Genomic DNA, 6,830 nt, shown 5'->3' on the forward strand with positions numbered 1-6,830 from the left:
GACCCCATGGTAAAGGCAAGAAGAAAAATAAAATACTCTTGTACTCCCCTAGGAAGAAACCGCTAGAGTTTAGTCATCATCAACTGAAACGATGCAGACACTGTGAAATACATTTCCTTGCAAAAAGGTCTCATCATGAGTGGATCCTTGGGCCAGCATGGAGATAATACAAGGTCAGGATCAATGAAGCTCTTGGCAGGTAGGGGAAAATGTGTCTACACATCTAAGCTCAGGCTTAGACAGCAGAGATGGCAAAGTATGATATTTTTTCAAAAAATCCAAATATACTGGCTACTGACTCATTTTCTTATGTATTTGTCTGCCCTGCCCTTACGACCCTGAATTATTCCATAAAGCATGCTTCTCCACTGGTAAGAAACTAAACGGACCAAACATACTCTTTTTACTGCAGGCTCACTGTTCAAACTAAAGCTACCTTGCCTGTTTCAAGGATATCAGTATCAATTCAACTAGCATGGCCAGCAAATATTGGTAAGCTACAAGTCAGGAAAAATACCTGCAGATGAAACTGAAGTTCTATTTCTTCCAATAATGCATTTCTTACCATTTCACAAGTTGGTCAAGCCCAAGTACTAAAACTGAATACATAGTGTGAAACTGTAGAAAGATGCTTTCACTATGTATGTGCCCATGCAACTGGAACAGGATGCTCCAGATGATTTCCACACTCAGAGAAACTGGTCCTTAGCATTTTGCCAGGAGAAGGGCCCTTCTCACAAATGGAGACCAAACACATGTCACTAGCAGGTCGTCTCTTAGCAAGTCTTTCATGTCAGCTGCTGCTGCTCTTCCTTCAGGAACTGCAGTTCCTCTGTAGCTGGGGTCATTGTTTTCATCTACCTTTTGATTTCTAGCAAACAGGAATGCTATTTAATCTTTGCAATTCCTAAGTTACACAGATGCTTAACTTCGTGCAGTGTGAATGGTTCCACTGAAGCTTGAACTACAGAGCATAAAGCTAAAACATATGCCTAAGCGCCTGCAGGATTGGGGCCTAAAAACCTGAGTATTTACTAGCTATTACCCTTTTGATGGATCCATCCCACTATAACAATGGATAAAAGTGTTTATAAAAAAAGCTTTGAAGCTGAGAGATACTCTGTAAGTACATGTGTGGGGTAGAGGAAGTGGAAAGGGCTAGAGACACAGATTGCATTGGCTGCCCTGATGTTTGCCATAGAAACCACACATCATTATTAGCAGCTGTAGGATTAAGAAGCCTCTGTGGTTGAGGTAGTTCCTCATATTTTGGATGAGTGCTGCCAGATAGCAGAGGGTGCAGTTTCTCAGCTCCCACCTCAGTTCAGTCCTCGAAAGGAACATGCCCCACCCGGACACACCATTCCGTGGAAGGCTCTGCTGCAGTAATACTCACACTCACCATCAATGCACACAGCCACCCCTGTCAACATGGCCTTTGTCTCTCTCCTGTCTGTGTGGCAGTGGTCATGGCCAACGGCTAAGACAGAGGACGGCGAAGGGATGAAAAATGTTTATCTGTATTCCCATCGTCAGAAGGGTAGGAAAGGTCACCTGGTGCTACCCTTCAATCACACGAGAGCCAGGTACCTGCCATCCCCTCGTGAGCTGCCAGGGCTATGGAGGTATAAAATATTTTCCAACAAAAAGAAACTGGATCACTTGCCTGGGGGAGCTGTAACATTTATTCCAAGAACAATGAAAGACGGCTTTGATCACTGCAGCAGCCATACGTCTCTGATTGCAGACAGCAAGCCCACCTCAACACAGTTACAACGCATGTACCAGTCTCCTTCCTCCCACCAGGCTGGATGTCAGGCTAATCAGTTTGATCTGACAGATTTTAATTAAATTAATTAAGGCCTTTCTGAATAGACTTGATTAGTGTTCCACAGAGGAATCTCTCGTGAAAAGAAACCCTGTCAGGAAAGGCACTAATATTTTTCTCCTTTCACAATGATAAGTTTCTCGGGTTAGTATTGGATTTTTTTACACCATTAATAAAAGGGCTTCATAAACACACAGCATATGATGGTTTTTGAAGCTTGACACCCCATTATATTAAATTAACAATAGCCTACAAAACCCCAGAAGATATTCATGTTCTCCTTCAAGCAATTTTATTATGCTGCAGTTACTGCCAACTCCAGCATTTCAAATATGACCTCTTACTTGGATTTAAACAGAAATACACAAAATCAAGATGCAAAACAATCCTTATCACTTCCAATCAACCTTCTCAGAGTGGCTGCTTGCACAAACATGGGAAACTCAGCACGTGTAGAAATGCTGTGTTGCTAACACTGTGAGAGGCCACCTTGTTCCCCACATTGGCTTGTGCAAGAACAAAGACAATTTTTGTTCAATAGGACTTGACTGAGATTGTGCTGGCATCATTTTGAAAGAGTGCAGTATGGGCAAAACCCCCTCCTGTCTGCACGGATGCAAGAGCATGACCAAGTCAGGAGGCATCATCTTGCTTCCCACACCACACTTGCAATCTGCAAAAGTGCTGAAGCTTGAAATCCCCTGGTGCTGGTAAAAGACAAGTGGTCACAGTCACACTGTTCACAAAAGATGTCCCACCACCTGAGGCAGCCGCAGCTAGTGCATGCTAAGTAGCACGTCCTGCAGCTAGTAATGACCACTGCTGTATCACAGCTAGTCAAATGGACGTGTGCTTCTGAAGCCTATTAAAAAGTGACATGAAATCCCAAGTTTACAAATAGAAAAGCTCATTGTACTGTATTTACAGTAAGGGCATCCTTGACTAGATGATAACCATAAAAATGCAGGTAATACTTACAGATAGTTTAAACTAAATGTACTTTGAAAAACAAACTCACCTCTGAATATTTTTTTTTTTTAATTTTTTCCTTGTATACCAGGCCGAAAGTGTACTTCTTTACCCACTTCTCCTATCTCCTGTTTCTCCCCACTTTGTATGTTCAATTTAATAGTATATTAAGCTGTCCAAGCATTGCAAAGAATTTTTATTTCAACCTGAGAGAAAGCAGGAGTGATTTTTTTTGTGACTGAAAGGACGCTAAGAGATCAGGTGCTGAAAAACCACTACTTCATCTACCAACACTTTCTTTTCCTCTGAAGCCAAAGTGGTCATTCAAAACACTTCATCTTGAAGTGTCAAATGATGGTGAGTCCTAAAATTTTTTTGTGTGACACAGGTTAAACAGGGGAAGGGAACTCTGAGGTAGGAAGATACTGCATTTCAGAATGGAAGTCAAAATGAATGACAAAAAAAAAACACAATAGGAAAAAGATAAAAAACCGAGGCAAACTGGGTGAAGCAATAAGCTAGAGAGAGAAGATTAAGACACAAGGTACTCCAAGGCAGAAAGTGACTGAGAAAAACAAAAGGTAAGGCTGGTGTCCTCCAAAGAAAGAAAAGATCCTGAAAAAGAGAAAATAGTGTTAACAGGCATTCACTTTATTAAATAAGAAAGAGGAAAGAAGAAAATGGAAAGGCCATTATAAATTTTATTCTGTGCCTTTCTCTTTGTTTTGATTTTTTCCTTTTTATTTTCAACATATCTGTTACACTGCACTCGTCACAAGAAAATTCTGTTTCTGGCTAAGTCAGTACCCATCTACTATAGTTTTTCAATAAACAAAAGCTATTTCAGCTTATCTTCTGGTTAGTTTCAATCCAGCAGACCCAAATGCATTTTCTTGTGCTATTTTCCTCAGTCTTGTGCTTTTCTGAAGTTCAAATTAATTTATTCTGAGCTTGAGCTAGTAACTAAAGTCTTCTCATTGTACTGAGATCAGATTTACAGGTCAATGTACGCATTCCACTCTCAAAAACATACCTGGTTGCAGCATCTGTTGCAGTTTTATCGTCACAGCCACACTCGGACAAGAAACAGAAATTGGCTAAAGTGTAATTCTGTTTAGTAATTTCAATGGAAACATCTATTTTGAGACTTTTTTGGCTGTGTTATAAATGCTTCAAGAAAAGAAGGCAGATGAACAAAGAGGGATAGATTTGCCTTTGCAGGAAACAAAAAAAGGACTTTGTTTAATAAATTATACAAAGAAAGATAGGTTGCAATAAAAAAGACACATCCAGGAAGAAGAAAGAATTCAGTGCGACTGACCTTCAAGTTCCCTCTACTCTTTCATTAACTGTCCACTGAGGTGATCCCTGGCCAAATACGGGCAATTCAGAGCCTGTCATAGAATTACAAGATGAATTAGGGACTGCTGCCACAAATTTACAGCTACCAAGGCCTCTGCTGATTAAATTTTCCCAGACTTGAAAGTAATTTCACTGGAAACACTCCTAATGTGGCCCCAAGATCAGCATCACGACAAATGAGGAAGGGGAATAACACTTTTCCCTTCCAATTATCCGGTGATTTTTTCTCCTGTGTGATTTGTAAGCAAATAGACATAATTTAAGCCAGAGTGACATGGAAGTGCCAGATCTAACATGGGCTGTTTGTGTTCTAAAAAACTTCCCAGAAAAATCTCAGTTTTCCATTCCCTTCAGGAAAGGCGACTCCTGTATTTTCTTTCAAATTCTGATTTGCACAGCTTATTAAGTAACTTCAATTATCACACCAAATAATTATTGACTCACCACAGAATCAATTGAAAAGCTTATGTATTTGAAACTGTACACAGAAATGCTCACTACAGGTGAGTAACTTCACATGCATGAGTTGTCATTCACTCGGTGGCACAACTCACATGCATAACTATCTGCAACACCAGGGCCTCAGATTGTAAACTCACTGAAGCTGAAACCAGATCTTATCTGCCTGTAAAGCACCTGGCAGTGCACCTATCTTTGCCAGTACATAAATTAATTATCATTAGCATCTGAATTTTGTCAGCTCCAGCATTCTCCCCTAACCTCAAACACCGAATTTCTTCCCAGAATTTCTTCCCAGAGCGATGCCTATGCACAGAGGATGATACACACGTGGATATTTAACTATCCTAGGATTTCATTTAGAACCATTTCAAATTTTTCAATACAAGATGAACATGTGTAAGACATCTGAAAAGCTTCTAAGGTCCGAGGTCTGGGTGGGGTAAGGGAAAACTTTAAAGGTAAAAAGTACACTGAATTCAAATCCTGAAATACTTTGACCTTTAAACAGAACCTTCCTCCCCTCCTGAGGTTTAAGATAAGTTCAGCAAACAAAATTTCACCCTGGGCTTGACACATAATCTGCTAAATTACTGAAGAAATAAACAAACACTCTTTCCTTTAATTTAATAATTTTAGGGGAAAGACAGACCCCACTGCTATAACTACTGGTGATGGTTTTACATAAAAACTTACATACTAGGAAAAGCACTCCTAGATTTTAATAGGAAATACAAACTTAGAAACAGTTGTGAAACAGCAGCTCGAAGATAAGGAACTCTGAACAAAATGACTTTTGGTCATCTGAAGAAAAGAATAGTAATTTTCCTTAATCGTTTCAGACTGATTGCTTCAGTTCGGTAATCTCACATTTCAATAGGTTTTTACTGCTGAGCCTACAGAAATGGGGAGGGGGGATGGGAGAGGACAGGACTGGAAGTGCCGGTCAGTTCACTCAAATCTTTTTGGAGCACCTCAGCTAGTATTTTTTAAAAGTTCTCCAGTCTTTCCTTCAGAACGCTACCTGGTATCAAAAGAAATCTAGTAGTATACAGGTTTGGGTTTTTTCCTCAGAAAAAAAAAAAAATGGAAGGGAACATTTCCATGTTTGATGATACGCTGTTAAGCAAATCTTTGTCATCAAGATAGCAGCTGGCTTTGATGCATGTGTGGATATTCAGTGCCACTTTTTCCTGCCTCCGCTTTCTCTTCTGAGGTCTAGCCTTTGCTTGTGGACTATTTAGACACCTCCTTCAAGAGGCATGAAATACTCCAGTGAACAGTGAAAGCTACCACGTGTTCACCAGACTAAAACTAAACTGAGAAGGAGAAAAAAAACCCAAAGCAATAAAAAAAAATAAGAAAAAAAAAAGTAAACTCTTCACTCATTCATTTAGGTAAGACAGAAATCCTAACCTACTAACCACATGCCAGCAAAGACATTAATTTTAACTGTAGAGCCTCTGATTACATTACATACTACATGAAAAGTCTGTTTCATTCAAATGAAGAAAAAAAGCGCGTTATTTTCTATTCTTGTCTGAGAGCTGCTTGGGTATGTATAGACGTAAGACCTCTTTGCCTACTACCTTATGACACCACTGTCTAAAACCTATTTTTCTTTTATTGTTTCATAAATCACAAAAGCTCCACAAGTCAGTTTCTGGTAACACATTTTTTTTCAAATTCTTAGCTGGGTCCGTTAAAAAAAAAAACAACTTGATGAAATTTTATTTGCATTTACCATACTTAGGCAGTGTGATGCTAAGTCTACAGTGTACAGCAATAATATTAATTCTTAAGTCACAGAAAGCAGCATGTTTTTAAAGTCCACGACAAAAAAAACAGGGAATGTCAGATTAAATCTGTTACAAAGAGAATTACAGAGTTAATAATATATGATTAAAATACAAGCAATGACAGTGAAAACTAATCTCTGAATCTTCACCTCTTCCCCTATTTGTACCATGTAACAGAAAACTGAACACTCACAATACCCCACCCCAGAGAGACAAGCCTGTCTTCACACAAACATACATCACTCTGCATCTAATGTAGACTAAAAAAAAAAAAAAAAGAAAAAAGTAATTTAACTCGGAAGAGTGCCAAAAAGTACAACTGATACTTGACTACATAAACACTTTCTCAAGTTGTACATCGTCTTGGGGGCTGCATCCGCCTCAAGAAGTAACCCTTGGTAGCAGCTACTTAC

The 6,830-nt window shown here is 39.3% G+C and overlaps 1 protein-coding gene across 2 annotated transcripts in view; it reads right to left on the reverse strand.

Moving 5' to 3' along the window:
* The window catches only part of PRDM1 (PR/SET domain 1), a 104,194-nt gene that overhangs the window by 59,027 nt on the left and 38,337 nt on the right, over positions 1-6,830 (reverse strand). The window lies entirely within an intron of this gene.

The sequence above is a fragment of the Falco punctatus genome (assembly GCF_963210335.1).
Source record: "Falco punctatus genome assembly, chromosome: 5".
In the NCBI taxonomy this organism is placed as follows: domain Eukaryota; kingdom Metazoa; phylum Chordata; class Aves; order Falconiformes; family Falconidae; genus Falco; species Falco punctatus.